The following is a 23,632-nucleotide window of genomic DNA, read 5'->3' as shown; positions in this document are numbered from 1 at the left end:
GCTAGCAGGAAAAAAATAGCATTTGGAAAAAAAGATATGAAAAGCCTATATAAAATAGAAATAGAAGTACCTGTTACAACTCACAACCAAGTTAACAGATAGGGGGATATATTTACATTTGTTTAATAAAGCTGTTTTAGCATTTTTTTTAAGTTTTTAAAAGAAAAATACGATATATTCACTATATAATATTTAAGCATTTCAAAAATATACAGCCACTTTCCAAAATCACCTGCTATTAATAGTTTTTCAGGTATTCTTCTTTATTTGTATTTGTATGAAAATACAAATATATATAAACCTAAGTTGTTATGTGTATACACTTTAAAATAAATGTAATCATGTTTTGCCTTACAGCTTATTGTTACTGCATTTTTTATACTTTTAACAGTATTTTATATTAGTGCACATGGATCTACATCATTGTTTTTACAGTTGTGTAGTACTTTATTACACATGTGCAGCGATTTACCCATTTTCCTAGTGACTTTCAGTTTGCCACAGTTATAAATGATTCTGCCTTGGACATGCTGTACGTGTGTCCTTGCAAAGCTATGCAAGTGCTTATAAGAGAGACATCTTTGGAACTGCTGGGTTCATGACTTTTCATAAATGATGTCATCTCTACTGCTTAGTTTTCTAGGGCAAGTGTAACAAATCACTACAAATTTTGTGACTTAAGACAATGGCTATTTATTCTCACACTTCACAAGGTGTCAGCTGGACTGCACTCCTTAAAGAGGCTCTAGGGGAGAATTTGCTCCATGCTTTTTCTAGCTGCTGGTGACAATCAGAAGTCTCTGGCTTCTGGTTACATCACTTTCTGCTCTGCCTCATTTTCATATCACTGCCTTCTTTCTGTGCTTTCCCTTCTGTGAGTCTGTCTCTAAACTCCCTTTGCCTCTCATAAGAATTTTGTATTTAAGGACCACCTGGATAATTCAGGATAAACTTCTCTCTCAAGAGTCTTACTTTATTCACCTCTTTTGCCATAGACTTGGTGGCATTCTGGAGGCTTGAAAATCCAAGGTTAAGGTGCTAGCAAACTCAGTGTCTGGTGAGAACCAGCTTCCTGGTTCATGGGTGGCCATCTTCACATGTCCTCACTTGGTAGAAGAGGAAAGGGAGCTCTCTTGGACCTCATTCATCAAGGCAATAATCCCGTTCATTCATAAGGGTCATGAGGGTGTCACTCTCATGACCTAATAGCTTTCCAAAGGCCCCACCTCAAAATTGATGATATTGGGGATTATGTATCTATGAATCAGGGCATGGGGCAATAGCGTTTTTGGTCTGTAGCATTCCATTTCTGACCTTCTAAAATCCATGTCCTTTGCTCACACAAAATACATCCATTCCATCCAAATAGTCTCAAATGTCTTAACTCATTCTAGATTCAACTCAAATTCTGAAATCCAAAGTCTCATATCATCCAAAACAGACATTGGTGAGACTTAAGGTATGATTCATTCTGAGACAAATTCCTCTCCATCTGGGAACCTGTAAAATCTTCCAAAATATAATGGTGAGACAGACATGGGGTAGACATTCCTATTCTGAAAGGGAAAGATGGAAAAATAGAAAGGGGTTAAAGGGGTAACAGGTCCCAAGTAAGTTCAGATCTCAACATTAGACCTTAAGGTTCAAGAATGATCTTTGACTGGATACTTGGCCTTCTGGACCCACTGCCTGTGGTCTCACCCATGAGCTCTCATGGGTTGGAGTTCCATGGCTAAGATACTCCTGGGTTTGAAATTGTATTCTGGTGGTTCTGAAGAATAGCTCAGTCCCCTGGGAACCACCGAGCATAAGCCTGGTAGGGGCTTTCTCTTGTAGCCCCACCCTTGCAGGAGTTCGGTGCCTGGGCTCTGCTCCTGCAGGATGGGGTCTTGTGCCCACAGTTCTCACTGAGTGAGAGCATCTTTTGGAATGTAGGTGGACACAGCCATGCCCCCACAGCTCTCACACTCTGTACACTGACAGAGATGGTGGGTGAAGAGGGGGGGAGTGTGGACACTGCCAAGTTTTGCTGCCTGTGTCCTCCACAGGGGTGGCCACCATGGTATCAAAACAGAGCCCATGGGAGTTGCACCTGGGGCAGCCAAGGAGCGCAGTGCTGGAGTGCACAGAGCAGAGCCCACAGTGTGAGGCAGCACCTGGCAGCACAGCCCAAGGTATCAGAGACTCAGGCAGCTCCTCCTTTGAATTTACTCTGCCTGTGGGGCCCTGTACTCTGGGCCTATAATGGCAGGGGCAGTCCTGTTGACTTCCAAATAACTTCAGGGTTATTCTTCCATTGTTTTCCACAATGGCTTCTGCTTCCCCCGAGATGGCTGACTAATCTTATCAAATGGTTTTTCATCCACACACTCAGGGCTCTCCTCCGACCCTATATGCTAATTCTTTTCGATATGAATAGGTCAAGGGCTCTTCACATCCTTAAGTTCTGATTAGCAATTTTGTCTTTTTGTCATTTCCCTCATCTCTCACTCTACTCTTTACGAGGAACCAAGGACACACATTTGATTAGAAATAGCTTCAGCTAAACATCCAATTTCATTACTCACAGTTCCACTCCAGAACTCCAAGATGAACATGATTCAACTGAGTTCTGTGCATCTTTATAACGAAGATTTCCTTCCCCCCATTGTCCTAACTTAATCACGATGTTAATGTCCTAAGTTAATCAGTTAATCATGATGGTGTGATCACTCACCTAGAGCCAGACATCCTGGAATGTGAAGTCAAGCAGGCCTTAGGAAGCATCACTACAAACAAACCTAGTGGAGGTGATGGAATTCCTGTTGAGCTATTTCAAATCCTGAAAGATGATGCTGTGAAAGTGCTGCACTCAATATGTCAGCAAATTTGGAATACTCAGCAGTGGCCACAGGACTGGAAAAGGTCAGTTTTCATTCCAATCCCAAACAAAGGCAATGCCAAAGAATGCTCAAACTACCGCACAAATGCACTCATCTCACATGCTAGTAAAGTGATGCTTAAAATTCTCCAAGCCAGGCTTCAGCAATATGTGAACCATGAACTTCCAGATGTTCAAGCTGGTTTTAGAAAAGTCAGAGGAACCAGAGATCAAATTGCCAACATCTGCTGGATCATCGAAAAAGCAAGAGAGTTCCAGAAAAACATCAATTTCTGCTTTACTGACTATGCCAAAGCCTTTGACTGTGTGGATCACAATAAACTGTGGAAAATTCTGAAAGAGATGGGAATACCAGACCACCTGACCTGCCTCTTGAAAAACCTGTATGCAGGGCAGGAAGCAACAGTTAGAACTGGACATGGAACAACAGACTGGTTTCAAATAGGAAAAGAAGTACATCAAGGCTGTATATTTCACCCTGCTTATTTCACTTATATGCAGAGTACATCATGAGAAATGCTGGGCTGGAGGAAGCACAAGCTGGAATCAAGATTGCCGGCAGAAATATTAATAACCTAATATATGCAAATGACACCACCCATATGGCAGAAAGTGAAGAGGAACTAAAGAGCCTCTGGAGGAAAGTGAAAGAGGAGAGTGAAAAAGTTGGCCTAAAGCTCAACATTCAGAAAACTAAGATCATGGCATCTGGTCCCATCACTTCATGGCAAATAGATGGGGAAACAGTGGAAACAGTGTCAGACTTTATTTTTCTGGGCTCCAAAATCACTGTAGATGGTGACTGCAGCCATGAAATTAAAAGACACTTACTCCTTGGAAGGAAAGTAATGACCAACCTAGATAGCATATTAAAAAGCAGAGACATTACTTTGCCGACAAAAGTCTGTCTAGTCAAGGCTCTGGTTTGTCCAGGGGTCATGTATGGATGTGATAGTTGGACTATAAAGAAAGCTGAGCACAGAAGCACAGTCCCCAACTTTAGCTTGGTAAAATATTTTCAAGTGAAGACACTCACTCAGGACAAAGACTATATCTAAAGGTTACTAAAGCAAGGAAAAGACTAAACCGACAGTATGGTCTTAGTACCTTTTCTTAGACTCTCTTACATGTTTAAGTTAAACAGCAATAAATTCTTTCAGTTTGTACCAAATTTGGGAGTGGGAGTAGAAAAGAGATCAATGGTGTGATCCCTCAAGTTCTAATAATCTCAATTTCTTTTCTATAATTCAGTAAATTTAGAGCCTCATAAAGAACTAAAAGTATTATTACTTGCACTAACTGAAATCAACTAATTTAAAAAATATTCCTCAAAGGATTATACTATAAAATGTGCTACCAGCTTGGACAGAAAATAATAGTGACTGTTGGAAATGTCAAATGACCAAGTGATTAAAATAACTCCAGTATATATAACTTGCCTTTGTCATGCACAGGATATAATACTATGGAAAATATAAATACATATAATAAATGTCAAGAAAGTGTTGTAACCCTATGAGCAAGTGACATTCATGCTGGTTCTTAGTTTGCTTATTTGTAAAAAGCCAGAGGATTAAGTGTTCTCTGAGGTCCCTTTCAGCTCATTTTTTGATTCTATGAGACTAGAACACAAAGATCTATTTTATAGACTTTTAACACATAAACTACAAATTTCTTTCTTTCTCTGGGAAAAAAAATCTACTGCTGTTAAAACATAAGTAATGAACAGATAGACATTAATTGAGCAAGTTTTCCAAGATTCTAAAAACTATGGGCTGAACGAGAAAAATTCTTTTGAAAGAGTCATCTGAAGAAATTCCATTCCATACACAGACACAATTACATGTCTAATTAAACACAGAGACTACTAGAGGCCATGTATTAGTTCCTTAAGTGTGCTTAGAATTTTATTCAATTCCTAAATCACAGTTGAGTTCCTATAAAAGTTATTGTACAAGATCCTCAGAGGAACTGGTAGATGTTCAAATACTTTTTCATTTATCAAGATAAAATACTGAAGCATATTTTCACATTCTGTAATACATTCCCATAAAAGTGGGACAATTTGGTTCAATGATGCCAGCAAATCACTTGATTTGCTGAAAACAGCAAATCATGAAAACAACACCTTGCCTGTTATATATTTTAAATGTTTTAAAGAATGATGTGATATTTCAATTCACACACTATGTATTTTGGTTCCCATATTTGCCAAATTTTAGGCCCTTAAATTAAAAAATATATATATACTGTACAACTACCAATTGGGAATGTGAGTCATATATTGGTAGATAAAATATCATGTTGAATAGAATTTAAATTTTCACTAAAGATATCATTAATAATGTATGAGTGGAAATAGTGTCAGACTTTATTTTGGGGGGCTCCAAAATCACTGCAGATGGTGGTTGCAGCCATGAAATTAAAAGACGCTTACTCCTTGGAAGAAAAGTTATGACCAACCTAGATAGCATATTGAAAAGCAGAGACATTACTTTGCCAACAAAGGTCCGTCTAGTCAAGGCTATGATTTTTCCAGTGGTCATGTATGGATGTGAGAGTTGGACTGTGAAGAAAGCTGAGCACTTAAGAATTGATGCTTTTGAACTGTGGTGCTGGAGAACACTCTTGTGAGTCCTTTGGACTACAAGGAGATCCAACCAGTCCATCCTAAAGGAGACCAGTCCTGGGTATTCATTGGAAGGGCTGATGCTGAGGCTGAAACTCCAATACTTTGGCCACCTGATGCGAAGAGCTGACTCATTGGAAAAGACCCTGATGCTGGGAGGGATTGGGGGCAGGAGGAGAAGTGGACAACAGAGGATGAGATGGCTGGATGGCATCACCGACTTGATGCACATGAGTTTGGGTGAACTCCGGGAGTTGGTGATGGACAAGGAGGCCTGGTGTGCTGCGATTCATGGAGTCGCAAAAAGTCGGACACAACTGAGTGACTGAACTGAACTGAACTGATTATTTACAAACATGCCAAAAGGTATTCCTCTTGTCAAACTTACATATAAATTTTATGACACTGACATTGTGGGGATGTTAAATGCAGTCATTTCTTATAAAAGATCAATAAAATCTAGCTGAAATGGGAGGCAGAGCTGAAAACGATCCTTCTCATAACGTTTTACAACACTGTCAAGATTCTCCATCAAGATCCTCTCTAAGGAAGCCTTTCTGTGAAGCTCCGCAGAATTTTCGATTTCAAGCCTTTGTATTTAAAGTCAGATGTTATTGTTTTTTTTGTTTTTTTTGCAACACGGAACCTTTATTTTAATGTGATTACTGTACATCTGCAGTATTGGAGTAATCCTTTTACGAATGGAACTAGAAGAAACAATGACAAAACCAAACTGGCATTTGATGTGAATCCACAGGAGTTTAAGCTTCAAATCCAGCCAAGAAGTTTGTTACAATCTCTTTCAGCTTTGCATCTGACTCTTCTGAGATCTTTCCATCAGTCCTGATTTTGCCCAACAGGGCTTGATGTTGGCTGATAACGTGAGACAAGAAAGCATTCTCAAATTTTGTGATCTTGCTGGGCTCCAGCTTGTCAAGATACCCCCTGACACCCGCATAGATAACAGCCACTTGCTCTTCAATAGCCATGGGAGAATACTGTCCCTGCTTGAGCAGCTCACTCAAACGCACACCACGACTCAAGAGTTGTTGAGTGGCAGCATCAAGGTCAGAACCGAACTGGGCAAAAGCAGCAACCTCACGATACTGAGCCAACTCCAGTTTCATAGTACCTGCCACCTGTTTCATGGCCCTGGTTTGGGCAGCAGATCCGACATGGGACACAGACAAACCAACATTAATGGCAGGGCGGATACCTTTGTAGAACAATTCTGTTTTCAAGAAGATCTGTCCGTCAGTGATGGAAATGACATTTGTTGGAATGTAAGCAGACACATTACCAGCTTGTGTTTCGATGACTGGTAGAGCAGTCAAGGAGCCACCACCAAAAGCATCGCTCATTTTAGCTGCTCTCTCCAGGAGTCAGGAGTGCAGGTAGAATACATCACCAGGATAGGCCTCACGACCAGGGGGTCGGCAGAGCAGCAGAGACATCTGACGATAAGCAACCGCCTGTTTGGATAAGTCATCATAAATGATCAAAGCGTGTTTGCCATTATCCCTAAAATATTCTCCCATTGAACATCCAGAATAAGGAGCCAGGTACTGAAGTGGGGCAGCATCTGAAGCAGTAGCTGAAACCACAATGGTATACTTCATGGCATCTGCATCTCTAAGTCTCTTCACCAACTGGGCAACAGTGGATCTCTTTTGACCAATAGCAACATAGATACAGTACAGCTTCTTCTTTTCATCAGTTCCATCATTGAATCGTTTCTGGTTAATGATTGTGTCAATTGCAATTGACATTTTGCCAGTCTGTCGGTCACCAATAATCAGCTCACGCTGACCACGACCAATCGGCACCAAGCTATCCACAGCCTTAATGCCAGTTTGCATTGGTTCCGTCACAGAGATTCGAGGAATGATCCCAGGGGCTTTCAAGCCAACTCATCTTCGGGCCTTGGAACCAATTGGACTCTTTCCATCAATGGCATTACCGAGGGCATCGACTACACAACCCAGCAGCTCCTCGCCAACTGGAACATCTACAATAGCCCCAGTTCTCTTCACAATATCTCCTTCCTTAATAAGTTTATCATTTCCAAACACGACAACACCAACATTGTCAGGCTCCAAGTTCAGAGACATACCCTTTAAACCTGAAGAAAACTCTACCATTTCTTCTGCTTGAACATCTCTTAACCCATGTACCCGAGCAATACCATCACCAATACTTAAAACACGCCCAGTCTCTTCAAGGTCAACAGAGGTATCAGCTCCAAGAATACGCTCTTCAAGAATAGAGGACACCTCAGCAGTGCCTGTCTTCTGCAGACGAGAGTTAGAGGCATGCAGGTTCCTTGCAGCAATGAAGGATGATCCCAAAGCATTTTTGGAGACCAGCCCCACTCGCCGAGGGAGGGCGCGGGCCACGGCCACGGCGACGCGCACGGACAGCATCTTCGCAGCTTCCCTTGAGGTGTTTCCCCCGCAGCCGCAGCCTCGAGACTGACTGGGCTAAAGTCAGATGTTACTGTTATCTGATATTCCCTGAACACTGATAATGAAGGTGGTGCTGACTGGAACACAAATGAACCCAAAGTTAAATATAACTTAGATGAGAGCCTCTGAAGCTACTGAAAAGAAATAAATTGGTTCAATCTTGCTTGTCACTTCTAGAAGGTCATCAGAAAGAAGCATCATCCCAAATGCAGAGAAAAGAAAAACTCCTTTCTCTTCCTCCTTTCCTTACTGTACTAGTCAAGACTGTGAATACCATAAAAATACACAAACCAAAGCAGTCTGAGAAGTGATGAAACACCCGTACTATACCAAATTGGAAAGAATGAAATTCTGGGAAACATTTCGCCTTTGCACACTGCATTCTTCTTTCTCCCCCTTAGTTTTCTCCTAAGCACCTGTAGGCTCCCTTCTTTCAGATTTGGCTGCCAACTGGTCAAGGAAGATACCAATAAGCACAAGCATCATTTTTTTTTTTTTTGGCTGTACTGAGTCTTGATTGCTGCCTGGAGTATTTTCTAGTTGAGGCGAGTGAGGACTACTCTCTAGTTGCGGTGTTCAGGCTTTTCATTGCAGTGGCTTCTCCTGTTGCAGAACACAGACTCTAGGGTGCTCAGGCTTCAGCAGTTGTGGCTCCTGGGCACCAGAACACAGGCTCAATAGCTGTGGGTCACCAGCCCAGTTGTGCAGCATGGGGGGACCTTCCCAGATCAGGGATCGAACCCATGTCTCTTGCACTGGCAAGCAACTTCTTCACTGAGTCACCAGGGAAGCCCTCAAGCATCATCTTGATCCCAATTTAACTTCTCTACCTTTAAATTATTTTATTAGTTTAATTTTGTTTCCACCTGGCCCTTTCACCTTACATCCTAGCATCAACCCATTCTCCCAGACCAGAGATTCTCCTGCCTGATCAGGGACCATTCTGCTCCAGGTTCATTCTTTGCTGCCGATTGGATGAAGAGCTCTCACTTCCTTGCCTTAAGGCCTCCTTTATAGCCCTTCTTGCTCCACAAGAGTGCCAACTTTCCAAACCTGGGAACTACAGGAAGAGGATTCCTATCTTGGACTGCCATGGGAAACCATTGAAAACAAACTTGCCTTCCAGTTGGGTGAAAAAGACATCCTTGTTTTCTCCTGTGATTCATTTACTTATCATTGTTAATGAAGTCTCTCATTTTTTCAAAAAAATTTTTGATGTGGACCATTTTTAAAAAGGTCTTAATTGAATTTCTTACAATCTTGCTTCTGTTTCTTATGTTTTGGCTTTTTGGCCACAAAGCATGTGGGATATTAGCTCTCTGACCAGGGATTAAAATTGTACTGTAGGTACCCCCTGCACTGAAAGGCAAAATCTTAACCACTTGACTGCCAGGAAAGTCCCATTGAAGTCTCTCTTGTCTGTCTATGGGATTTGGCTCCAATCATTTTCACACTTTATTTTTAATTTAGGTCTTATTTTTAATTTTCTTTAGCCTACAAAACATTTATCTTCTCAAGCCTAAAAATAGCAAGAAAATATAACCTTCTCTAGAGCCTCTTTTTCTCTTGTGCTGTCAACTATATTTCTTTCTTCTTCACTTCAAAACTTCACACAAGGGCTGCCTTTCTTTGTAACTTCTCTTTCTTACCACCTAATCCTGCTGCTGCTGCTACTGCTAAGTCACTTCAGTCGTGTCCGACTCTGTGTGACCCCATAGACAGCAGCCTACCAGGCTCCCCCATTCCCTGGGATTCTCCAGGCAAGAACACCGGAGTGGGTTGCCATTTCCTTCTCCAATGTATGAAAGTGAAAAGTGAAAGTAAAGTCGCTCAGTCATGTCTGACTCTTAGTGACCCCATGGATTGCAGCCTACCAGGCTCCTCTACCCATGGGATTTTCCAGGCAAGAGTACTGGAGTGGGGTGCCATTGCCTTCTCCGACCACCTAATCCTATTTCCTTGTTAAAATCTGTCTTTCTCTTGCAAGTGTCACTGAATACATTTTCTCCTCAAGATGAGCAATGACTTCCTAATCTCCAAAGCCACTGAGCATTATCTCATTAAAACTGTGTAAAATATTTAGCAATTATTTCACTGGATCTTGTCTTTGAGACTCTGGCTTCTATCACACTATATTCCTAGACCCTCTCCTCCATGACTACTTTTCCTCTTCAGGTCCAACATAAGTTCTCATAAACATTATCTTGTTGATTCTCTTCTCTCTTTATAGATGCTTCACAGTATTTTCTACCTTTACAAATTCAGCTAACAATTTTATCCTTGATGTGTTCCAATTCTCCATGTTGTTGTTATTGTTGTTGTTGTTGTTCAGTCACTAAGTCCTGTCAAACTCTATGTGACATCACAAACTGCAGCACGCCACAGACCACAGCACACTGCGCTTCCCTGTCCTCCACTTCTACCGGAGTTTGTTCAAGTTCATGCCCATTGAGTCTGTGATGCTGTCCAACAGTCTCATCCTCTGTTGCCTTTCTCTCCTTTTGCTTTCACTCTTTCCCAGAATCCCCTGTTTCAATCTGTTTCCTAAGTTATAGTTTTTCATTTCTTACTGCTTACTGCGTGTGTGCTCAGTTGCTTCAGTCGTGTCTGAATCTTTGCAACCCCATGGACTGTAGCCCACCAGGCTCCTCTGTCCATGGGATTCTCCAGGCAAGATTTCTGGAGTGGGTTGCCGTGCCTTCCTATAGGATATCTTCCAGACCCAGGGATCGAACCCTCAGCTCTTAAGTCTCCTGAATTGGCAGGTGAGTTCTTTACCACTGGGCTTCCCTGATGGCTCAGTTGGTAAAGAATCTTCCTGCAATTCAGGAAACCCCAGTTCAATTCCAGGGTCAGGAAGATATGCTGGCGAAGGGAAAGGCTACCCACTCCAGTATTCTGGCCTGGAGAATTCCATGGACTGTATGGTCGGTCCATGGGGTCACAAAGAGTCGGACACGACTGAGCGACTTTCACTTTCTTTACCACTAGCACCACGTGGGAAGCCCTACTGCTTCCTAGGGATTTTCAAAAGATGCCCTACTGAAATGTTAACTGCCCCAAGTTTTTTAACCTTAATAAAGGCTGGTCCCTAGGCTGAAAGAGGCTGAAAGATCCTGAGTCCTTTCTTCCCCTTTCTTTCATGCCTCTTTTTTCTTTAATAGCTCTTGAATGTGTCTTTTTTTCCATTTCTCTTTTTGACCACCTTGGTTCACACCTCTTTTCCCTTCACACAGTCCCCTAAGGAACTCTCTCAACTTAATTTCCCATCCTTGCCTCCCACACCTCTCCATACATCCAGCTTCTCTTCAGAATTAATCTCTCCAAAGGACTCTTCATACACAATATCAAGTATACGTCAATAAAAATAATTTAAAGAAAATTAATAAAATAGTAGTTAATTAAAAAAAAAAACTTCTCAGACTGGGTTACTCTGTCACTCAAAAATTTCAATGGAATCCCACAGCATGAATCCAAGGCATTACAAAAGTGGACTACATTAAATTTGTCTTGCTCATTTTTACCATTCTGTTTGTTTTAAATTGCAAAATACTATATCAGAAAAGTAGGAATTACATGTAAATGATCAGGTAGACGAGAAATTCTTTAATAAATGATGCATTTATTTCACAATTTCTGGAAGTCTGTTTATTAACATATTCACTATGCTAATAGGCATTTCAATTTGTTTAATTGTGGAGTGAAGAACTCCCAGACTTTTGTACAGGAAGCTTTTTTCCAAGAAATTCACTTTCTCTACCTTTACCCAACCCTCCTGCATTGTCACATGACGAAATCCCACACATCCTTCCACACACTGCCTTGTAAAATAAAATCACAAAATTGTATCTAAGAAAGAAAAATCAGCCTAAATTCTCAAATAAAGCTATTTGATTATAGCATACTATATTTTGATTTTTAAATTACTCATGTCTTTCTCCTAGTGGGGACTATAAGTATCTTGAGGCCATGAACCATGAATAAGTTATATTCTCTATTAATGCCTATACCAGGAACTTCAGCCGAGTATTGCAGGATATGCAAAATTTCACACTATTTTAAAAATAATATTTCACTTCTTCTAGCTCTCAAGATAGGGAAATTCATGTACATTCAATTATATAAACTAGCCCTTAAAAATAACATAATAACTCTAACATGTAGTTTGTTACTCATGCATACAAATTCTAAAATAGACATTGGTGTTAGAGTCATTATCCAGAGATAATGATAAAGCTTAGATCTATTCAATGGATTTAGATTAAAAGGTTGAATTTATTTCAATAAATAGGGTGCAGGATTCACAAAGGACTACATAAAAATCAGATAAAAGAAATTTGGTCTCACAAAAAGCTGAAGGCCAGCTGAGTTCTTGTCAAACATTTTGGAATTTCTAGGATTAATTTTACCCAGTTCAGTTGAGTTTAAACAGTCAAAATTTATCACCACAGACCTTGAGGAACGAAGCTGTGTTTATGGACTCCTGGGGTCTCATGACTCTATCTGGTTCTACACAGGCCCTTCTAACTGATGGAAGTTATTAGATCTTTCATTCTAACCCTATTCTGAGAGGAGTTGGGAGTGACTAAGCCATGTTCTTCAAGGAACTAAGAAGAAAATAACCTGACTGTCATTGATTCCAGTTATTCTCACAGCTGAGTAACAGAGTGATCCACATTCAAATCTAAGAGATTATGAAATGCTGTAGATTGAATCACTATTTGAAATATTATGTTCAGTCACACTTGACCTTAAAAAAGGGCTTGCAAAATGAGAACTACTCTTCACCCCTTTTCAATCTTCACCATGATTATACCTTGTTCTAATTTGTATGCTCCTCCTGGTGAACAGGGAGATTATTATAGTAGATAATCTGGTTAGGAAACAATAATGTCAACAATTTTTCTACAATTTTTGAAGCAGTTCTATTTCTTAAAATTGCTTGTGATGAACCATGAAGGCTTCTAGATTCAGAGGAGGACAGTATATTTATTTATGCAGAGAGTTTGTTCTGATACAGGTAAAACTGAGGTTCCAAACTATTCTTATAGAACTGAAGATGATTCTAGGAATCTATTTGCATGAATTGACAACTCTGTTTTCTTTTGTTTCTTGTGCTATGTGGCTATAGGCAGAGAGCAGAATATATAGATACCCAGGAGAGAGTAAAAAATAAACAAGATGGATGGCATGGTGTCCATACTGTCCAGCCTGCAGGTTCCAGTGGACAGTTTCAAGACAGAAGCTAAAGTAACTGTTTTCCTGAGAGACTGAAGCTTTGTACACAGCAAAAGTTTGAGATTCTGATGAGAAAATTTGGTGAAGATATGGACAAAGGACATTTTTGCCATTATAGCCTGCACCTAAGCTTTGTGTCCTGCAGAATAGTTACTTTGGAAGCATCAAGAGACAATATCCTTTATGTAGGCAATGCTTCCACTGAGGGCATTAGCAATGGTGAGAAACAGTTATGAAAACACTCATTTGATCTCTCTTTGAGCTCATGTGATTCCCAGAAATACTTGGCTGTAGACTTGTTGGAGAATTTGAGGCCCTTGTGAAGTCAAGTAAAGGGTAAAGATTCAGAAAAACTGAGTTTATTAATAGCAATCTGATTCCATATTCAGTAAACATTCAACAAATATCAATTGAAAGCCTACTATGTACCTAGAACAGTGGCTACTGCTGCTGCTGTTGCTAAGTCACTTCAGTTGTGTCCAACTCTGTGCGACCCCAAAGATGGCAGCCCACCAGGCTCCACCATCCCTGGGATTCTCCAGGCAAGAACACTGGAATGGGTTGCCATTTCCTTCTCCAATGTGTGAAAGTGAAAAATGAAAGTGAAGTCATTCAGTCGTGTCCGACTCGTAGCAACCCCATGGACTGCAGCCTATCAGGCTCCTCTGTCCATGGGATTTTCTAGGCAAGAGTACTAGAGTGGCTTGCCATTGCCTTCTCTGAGAACAGTGGCTACAGTGTTGAACAAAATAAATTTCAACCTACAGATGTGTATTTTAGTGGAGGAGAGAGGCAAAAAGTAAGTTAAAAATATAAACAAGATAATTACAGATCAATGCCCTATATAACAAAATTAAATAGGGCATTATGATAAAGAATCTTTATTCAGGGGTGGGGTAAACAAAAATGTAGTCAATAAAAGTAAAATGAGAAGGAATTTTTGTTTTATTTGCTTCTAAAGAGTAGGGCTTCCTTGGTGGCTCAGCAGTTAAGAATCCACCTTCCAATACAGGAGACAGGGGTTTGATCCCTGGGTCAGGAAGATCCCTTGGAGAAGGAAATGGTAACCCACTCTAATATAATGCCTATAAAACTCAAGGGTGTTTTTCAAATTTGGTTAACTGGAAAATACTGTATTGGAAAATGTCCCCCATGCTCTACCATGCTGAGCCCCATGGCTCTTTTTTTTTTTTTTTTTACTATTTCCTTATTTTAACTGGAGGCTAATTACTTTACAATATTGTGTTGGCTTTTACCATACATTGACATGAATCAGCCACGGATGTACATGTGTCCCACCATCCTGAACCCCCATCCCACCTCCCTCCCAACCCCATCCCTCTGGGTTGTCCCTGAGCACCAGCTTTGGGTGCCCTGCTTCATGTATCGAATTTGCACTGGTCATCTATTTTACATATGGTAATATACAAGGCTCTTGAAAGCTCTCAGGACAAACTCACTTCTCCCCCGCTTCATGTTTTCTTGGCTATGGGTCCCAGGGACTCAGTCTGTTTTCTTATCATCTTGTCTGTTGCCTCTCTGTCCTTTGAAAAGTTCTACTCTTGCAATTATGACATCAAAGTGGGAGAGTCTCCCTAAACCTACCTTTCCTCAATGCTTCTAAATACACATAAAACTCCTTTCTTTTTCAGGTTATTACTAATCATCCCTGTGGGGAGAGGAAAAATGATAAAAATGGATAAGATTCTCTGCTTATAAAGTATTAACTGTGCTGGTCCTCAATTACAGATCCTGCCTCTCTCTCAGATGAAAATTAAAGTGGAAATGAGTTTCTATTCTGAGCTTTTATTCCTAGAGATAAGCCTTATCAAGCTTCTTCCTTTATTCTAATTCTGCCCTGATGATGAAATCAAAGTAGAACATTGTTTTTCATATCTTGTTTCCAGCATTCATTCATTCATTCACTCACTTTACATTTACTGGGTATCTCATTTCATGCCAAAGAATGGGCCAGACATTAGAAACATAAAGATGACTAAGATATAAGATACTGTTCCAGGCCTAAAAAATTACTCAATCCAGGAAGCAAGTTATGAAATAGATGATAACATTATGGTATGGCAAACATCATTAGATGGGTAAATTCAGATTTATATGAAGCTAAGAGGAGGATCACCTAGAATATATGGTGATAGTCAAGAAACAGTCTCCAGAAGAGCTGATGTAACACTGATTTGGCAGAAGTGAGTCTTGAAAGATGCATGGGAGCTTCTGGGATGGATTGAGGTAGACTGAGATTGGAAGTGGTAATAGATGACCAAAAAAAAAAAAAAAAATACCAGTTGGTATGTCCTAGAAATGAGAGACATGGCACCATGACATGATTGGGGAAGTAGAGGAGCAAATAGCCTATTTGTCTTAAAGTTTTGGAACTTATGTTCTGTGTTTAGAGCAAGGGAATGATTTAGTTAGTTTGCATTTTGGAAAATAATCCCAGAGGTAAGTCAGAGAAGATGGCTGAAGGAAGACAGAGGATATATCAACAAAGTAGTTAAATTCTATTGCAGTAATGTAGACAAGCCATCACAAAGCAGTAGCTACAGGGACAGAGAGAAGAGCACACTTACTAAAAATAATAATAGTTATAAAAATTTGTTAATGGACACACAACATAAAAAGAAGTAAATTTTGACATCACAAACATAAAATGTGGGGGGTGGAAAAGAGAGGGTATTTTGTTATGCAACAGAGGTTAAATTATCATAATAAAATAGACTGTTACACATATAAGATGCTTAATGTTAGTCTCATGGTCAAAACGAAGCAAAAACCTACAGAAAATACACAAAAGATCAAGAGGTGGCACTAGTGGTAAAAATCCAACTGCCAATGCAAGCGACACAAGAGATGCAGTTCCATCCCTGGGTAGGGAAGATTGCTTGGCATGGAAATCCACTCCAGTATTCCTGCCTGGAGAATCCCATGGACAGAGGAGCCTGGCAGGCTACAGTCCATGGGATCTCAAAGAGTCAAACAGGACTGAAACAACTTAACACTCACAGGGTATGTGTGCTCAGTTAGCCCCGTCGGACTCTTTGTGACCCCATGGACTGTAGACCACCAAGCACCTCTGTCCATGGAATTATCCAGGTAAAAATATTTGAATAGGCTGGCATTTCCTCCTCCAGGGGATTTTCCCCGTCCACGGATTGAACCCGAGTCTCTTAACATCTCTTTCATTGCCAGGCTGATTCTTTACCACTGCACCACCTGGAAGTCAAATTAAGGCACAGTACTAAGGAAAATTGCCAACATCCATTGGATCATCGAAAAAGCAAGAGAGTTCCAGAAAAACATCTATTTCATTGACTATGCCAAAGCCTTTGACTGTGTGGATCACAATAAACTGTGGAAAATTCTGAAAGAGATGGGAATACCGGACCACCTGACCTGCCTCTTGAGAAATCTGTATGCAGGTCAGGAAGCAACAGTTAGAACTGGACATGGAACAACAGACTGGTTCCAAATAGGAAAAGGAGTTCGTCAAGGCTGTATATTGACACCCTGCTTATTTAACTTCTATGCAGAGTACATCATGAAAAACGCTGGGCTGGAAGAAGCACAAGCTGGAATCAAGATTGCTGGGAGAAATATCAATAACCTCAGATATGTAGATGATAACACCCTTATGGCAGAAAGTGAAGAGGAACTTAAAAAGCCTCTTGATGAAGGTGAAAGAGGAGAGTGAAAAAGTTGGCTTAAAGTTCAACATTCAGAAAACGAAGATCATGGCATCTGGTCCCATCACTTCATGGCAAATAGATGGGGAAACAGGGGAAACAGTGTCAGACTTTATTTTTTTGGGCTCCAAAATCACTGCAGATGGTGACTGCAGCCATGAAATTAAAAGAAGCTTCCTCCTTGGAAGAAAAGTTATGACCAACCTAGATAGCATATTGAAAAGCAGAGACATTACTTTGCCAAAAAAAGGTCCATCTAGTCAAGGCTATGGTTTTTCCAATGGTCATGTATGGATGTGAGAGTTGGACTGTGAAGAAGGCTGAGTGCCGAAGACTTGATGCTTTTGAACTGTGGTGTTGGAGAAGACTCTTGAGAGTCCCTTAGACTGCAAGCAGATCCAACCAGTCCATTCTGAAGGAGATCAGCCCTGGGATTTCTTTGGAAGGAATGATGCTAAAGCTGAAACTCCAGTACTTTGGCCACCTGATGCGAAGAGTTGACTCATTGGAAAAGACTCTGATGCTGGGAGGGATTAGGGGTAGGAGGAGAAGGGGAACGACAGAGGATGAGATGGCTGGATGGCATCACTGCCTCGATGGACGTGAGTCTGAGTGAACTCTGGGTGTTGGTGATGGACAGGGAGGCCTGGAGTGCTGTGATTCATGGGGTCACAAAAAGTCGGACATGACTGAACAACTGAACTGAACTAAGGGAAATTATAAATTCATAAAAGAAGACAGCAAGAATAAAAAGCAAGAATAATGGAGCAAGCAATGGGCCAAGAAAGACAGCAAGAATAATGGAGCTAGAAAGTAGCCAAAAAATAATTAGCAAGATGGTGTTAGTAAATCCTCACCCATCAATAATTACTTTAAATGTAAGCAGATCAAATTGGTGTAGAATGGCTAAATGGACAAAAAAAGACTCAGCTATATACAGCCTATAAGAGACTTACTTCAGTTTTAAGAAATGTTCTAATTTATGTAAATGTCACTTAAAATATGTATTTATTAAAAATACCTGTGGTATATAAGCTATATAATAAATACCAATGTTCTATTATCTGCTTAGTAGATGAAAATACTGTAGGAAGGAACTATATATTGTCTCCTTTCCCTCTATTTTTATTTATTGCATTGTTTCCTTTTTTAATGTAACATATTTTAATTCTCTAAAACACTATAACTATTCAAAGTAATCCTGAGTAAGAAAAAAGTGATTTCTTAGTTTTCTGTTTTCTAGAATTTCAAGCTCAGTTATTAGTAAAGGCTGACCTAATTGTCAATGATTGTTTTTCAAGTATATTTGCTGTGCTTGAATAAATAAATGATAATAAAAATCCAATAATTACTAAATAGATTTTACAAAAGTATTAGGCTTACTGTTAGGAAAAAATCAGCAGCTACATGACATTAAAAAAAGAGCAGGGCTATATCAGCCTATTAAAAAAACATTAAAATTATACTTTTAAAGAATAAAAATTTAATTTAAAATGATTAACTTATTAAAAATGCATATGTCTCTCAATATAAAAGAAATTGAATTTTTCATCCAATTAGTGAAGAGCATAGTAAAAATACTAAAAAATGAGGTAGATTGTTTTTACCTAGCAGCATAATAAATCAGAAGCAAACTCTGTCAAATATTAGTCATTGAGAACATCAATCTGTACAATGACTCTGCTGTCAACTTCAGGTTTGAGGCTTAATCATTTCAGGACCAAGAAAACCATGAGTCATATTTTACCCAAGAGACATTTGGGAACACATATTCATGCTGCTACCCTCATAAATTTCTTGACAATTTGCCTGAAGGTCAATTGGCAATGAAATAATAGAAATTATAAGTTCTGAACAGATTATGTGAAGGCGGATTTAATGAGTATTTCACTTGCATTGTCATTGGGACTCATGTATATAACCACTAGGAAATATGAACTAGTCTGCAAAACTAGTAAAACACATAATAGTCCTGGAGTGCCCTTAAAGAGTACATGCATAATGTGTAAGCACTGAATAACATCAGAATACTTGGCTCCAGGTCATTTATTCTAAAATAGTAGCATTTTTAAAAAAATTATACCCAAAGAAGCATAATTCACTAGTTTATGATACCTACATGCATCATATTTATTTAAAGACTATGATGCAATTATGGTAGATTGAAAAATTAGCCAAATTGGCCAGAAATTATTCCCCCTTTCTATGGTATCTACCTCTTTAAATAGTTCTTCACATTTACTGGGGGCTTGGCCATGTGACTTGCTGTGTGTATTAGTCTATGAGGGCTGCCATAACACAGTATCATATATTGGGTGGCAGATTGGATGGCTTAAACAATTTATTTTCTCACACTTCTAGAGGCTAGAAGCTGTAATCAGGATGCCAGTGTAGTCAGGTTCCACTGAAAGCCTTTTCCTTGATTTGCAGAAAACTGCTTCTTCACTGTGTGCTTACATTGCCTTTCTTGGTGCATTTGTTCTTATTCAGTCACTAAGTCATGTCTGACTATTTTGACCCTATAGACTGCAGCATGCGAGCTTCTCTGTCCTCCATTTCATTGAATTGGTGAGGCTATCTAACCATGAGTCAGTGACGCTATCTAACAGTAGTGCATGGATACAGCCAAAGACAGATCAAGCTCTCTGGTGCCTCCGCATATAAGGGCAATAATTCCATCAGACTAGATCTCCCACCTCATAACCTAATTACTTGCCAAAGGTCCCGTCTCTTAAAACCATTACTTGGGGGGTTAAGACTTCCACATATGAATTGGGGAGGACACAAACATTCAGTCCATAATGCCGTGGCTAAAGGAATACTTGCAAATATAAAACTAGTAGTTACTTGAATACCATTTGAGCCCCTCTCTTGCTGTTCTTGGAACCCTTGTCATCACTACTCTGAAAGGAACCTTCACTAGCCTGCTGGATAATGAGACATGTGGCCTTACTCATTTTCATTCTTGCTGACCCAGACTAGCTAACTCATGAATAAAATAACCTGAGAGCTCAGGACTATAACCATAGATTATAACCACTCTCCCCACCTGACTAGATCCTTCAAATATCAACACTAATTCATACATGACCTGGGTTCATATTATCTCTCCTTGGATATTGTGATATAAATTACTTTATTTCATCAAAGTCCTTCCAGAAGAAACTTCTTTCTATCATTCGTTTCACAAATATTTATCAAGCAACTCCTACATAGAGTTCTAAGTGTTAGCATTAGGGCTACCATGATGGAACAAGATGTGGTCCATAACTTCACAGAATATACAATTATTTGGAGATAGCAAACAATAAGAAGGAAAATTATAATAATCTGTGGCAACTTTTCTCAGCTGGAGTTATTTGAAACACAGACAGTGATTTGAGTGACCATTTTCTGAGTTCTAATAATATTACATAAATATATGCATCTCAGTGCATGGGAGGTAATTCAATCCATTGCAGGACTTAAGGCATTAGCTTTAATTTTCTTATCAAAGGTTTAATTTCTTTCATCAAACTTTAGTTGAGAAAAACTTGTCTATGATAATAACTATTGTACTTGGAAGTACAATTAAACCAGCTGAGGAGATCATAAATATATTTTGATTGAGTCTGGAATAATGAGATGATTTAGTGAAGTGAAAAGAAATGAGAAAAATGATCCTGACAAGAATATTTTGCAAAGGTTCCTAGTAAAAGAGATGCTGGTATATTTAGACAGCTAATGGAAAAAGTTGACTCTGTCAGACAACCAATGATGCTGCAGAAAATGTCATAGCAGAGTCCAACAGAGACTGAAGCCATTTGAAGAACTGATACACTAAATGAAATATTCATCTTTACAAAGCGTTTTCAACATTAAGTTCAGTGTTATGGGGGAGAAATGGATATTGTGATATTTTCTTCATTGCTACCAATATCCTCCTAAATGAGACAGTTATTCACTATTTCTATTAGTGAATAGTTATTCACTATTTATATGAGACAGTTATTCACTATTTCTATGATTTTAGCCTACATTGAAGAGAAAAATGTATTTATTAAGCATTAATATGAAATGTTTTATTGCTAAAAAAATTTAATAAGGATCACTAGCAGACCAAAAATACCCATATTCACTGGCAACTGTTCTAGTTTAAAAGTAACACAAGCTATCTCCTTACTGAGTTAGGTTTAATTTTGTTCTACATCACAAGTCTCATTTTCAGCATTTATTCTAAGTTAATGACATGGTCCTACTGGTATATTCTGGAATTAGTCTCAAGAAATAAGTGAATCTATTTACCAATTGCTCTCAGAAAGAACAGCTCAATATTACTTATGCCAAAACTAACTCATTATTTTTGGTTGTTGCTCTTCTACACTCAGATATAAAATGCTAGAAATTCTATCCAACAGGTTAAGTTTATTACATGTGGGAGGATTATGTCTGATATCATCCTGACATGATTATTACACTGCTCAAAATTCCTAAATTAAAAAAGAGCCTTTTAAGTTATTTTATGAAAGCAGTAATAGAAATGGAAACTTCTTGCTTACAAAATATCCCAAGTCAGAGTCAACTCCTTTATGCTTTATAGTGCAGAATTCCACAGCTTTATTAAAGCTTTGGTTCAAATAGCTGACTAGATCCAAAAGAAAGAAAGTGAAGTCACTCAGTCGTGTCTGCCTCTTTGTGAACTGTAGCCTGCCAGGCTCCTCCATCCATGGGATTTTCCAGGCAAGAGTACTGGAGTGGGTTGCCATTTCCTTCTCCAGACTAGATCCAAAACTGCTTTTGAATTAAAGCCCTAGGACCGTTGTAAACTAATCCCACAAAACCGTATTAGTACAGAGATGCTACAGCCTTCCATCTAGGTAAGAATATAAATAAGGCTCTTTGGGTTTTATACAATAATGTCATTTTTGCAACCCACACAATTAGAACACAAAGCAGATCTATTTTGTTACAATACAGAAATGCCAACCACTTTAGTCTCAGTTATGGACTATAAAGAAAGCTGAGCGCCGAAGAATTGATGCTTTTGGACTATGGTGTTGCAGAAGCCTCTTGAGAGTCCCTTGGACTGCAAGGAGATCCAACCAGTCAATCCTAAAGGAAATCAGTCCTGAATAATCATTGGAAAGACTGATGCTGAAGCTGAAACTCCAGTACTTCGGCCACCTGATGTGAAGAACTGACTCATTTGAAAAGACCCTGATGCTGGGAAAGATTGAAGGCAAGAGGAGAAGGGGACGACAGAGGATGAGATAGTTGGATGGCATCATCGACTCAATGGACATGAGTTTGAATAAGCTCCAGGAGTCGGTGATGGACAGGGAATACTGGTGTGCTGCAGTCCATGGGGTTGCAAAGAGTCAGACACAACTAAGGGACTGAACTGAACTGAACAACTCTAGTAAAAAGTGAGCCCCTAGATCAAGTTATTTCTGTAACTTTGCATTGGATATAATGGTGATAAAAAATAAAATCTCAAAGAGAAAACCAAATTAAATAACTAACCAATAGTAACAAGAGCAACAATAAACATCTTCATTGTCAGAAGCACAGTGTGGTCAAACAGTGAGGCTGCTGGAATCTGGAGCCAGAATCAGTCAATGAAGCAGAAGTTCATCTTCTGCATGATAGAAGGGCCTCAAAGGGCTCCATGCAAAGTGGAAGACATGAGAGCCTGGCTTGGGGACTTTCCTATGGTTAAGAATCCACCTTCCAATGCAGGGGGTGTAGGTTCGAGGCCTCTTCGGGGAACTAAGATCCCACGTGCTGCGGGGCAGGTCAGTTCACGAGTGTAGCATCTACTGAGCCTGCACACTCTACAGCCCACACACAACTAGAGAAGCCTGCACACTGCCAGGAAGACCCAGGGAATTCAAATAAAACTGACTCACTGATGCAGGCCAGGTGCTGGTCTGGGCTATCTTCTGTACCCTCTTTAATCCCTTCTGACGGAGGAAGAAAAAATAAACCTGTTGCCTATCACCACTTGAGACATTTTTTTTTTTTTTAACATTGGAGCCAAAGGGACACAGGCAGAACTTTGCAACAAAAATCAAATCAAGCTACTCCATGGCTTACATCCTAGGTATCTATAGCTTCCAAACAAGCACACAATGTGGAGCAGTGGTTACTCTTCCACACTTAAAAAACTGCTTGTTGAAGTTATACATATCTTACAATCATCAATTTCTCTTTTAGATGTGCATGTTTGTGCATAAGAGGACATGTAAACCAATGTTTATAGCAGCATGGAAATAAAAGTTTAAAAATTAGAATTTAAATGTCTATCAATAGGAGAATGATAAAGTATGTATATTCACAGAATGGAATATACAGATTTAAACTGGATGAGCTCAACTTATATGTGTGAACCACCTCAAATAAACAAAGCATGTAGTAAAAAGACTAATTCAATATATCAATAATATGAGGTCTGATAACTAATAAAAACTTCATAAAATATTATATATGAAACATTTATATACAATAATAATATAAAACCATGAATGAAAATGATAAATCTCAAGTTTAAGATTTTTTTAATGTGGACTGTTTTTAAAGTCTTAATTGAATTTGTTACAATACTGCTTCTGTTTTATGTTTTGGTCTTTTGGCCACAAGGCATGCAGGATCTTAGCTCCCTGACCAGGGATGGTACCTACACCCAATGCATTGGAAGGTGAAGTCGTCACCACTGGACCACCAGGGAAGCCCCAGAAAG

The 23,632-nt window shown here is 39.4% G+C and overlaps 1 protein-coding gene and 1 pseudogene across 7 annotated transcripts in view; both read right to left on the bottom strand.

Annotated features, from left to right (window-relative positions):
* The window catches only part of SLC16A7 (solute carrier family 16 member 7), a 205,962-nt gene that overhangs the window by 91,612 nt on the left and 90,718 nt on the right, over positions 1–23,632 (bottom strand). The window lies entirely within an intron of this gene.
* Positions 6,165–7,979, bottom strand: LOC102281915 (ATP synthase subunit alpha, mitochondrial pseudogene; annotated as a pseudogene).

This window comes from Bos mutus, chromosome 5, assembly GCF_027580195.1.
Source record: "Bos mutus isolate GX-2022 chromosome 5, NWIPB_WYAK_1.1, whole genome shotgun sequence".
NCBI classification, from domain to species: domain Eukaryota; kingdom Metazoa; phylum Chordata; class Mammalia; order Artiodactyla; family Bovidae; genus Bos; species Bos mutus.
Note: the sequence above shows the minus strand (reverse complement) of the source record. Positions and strands in the feature narration are given on the sequence as shown.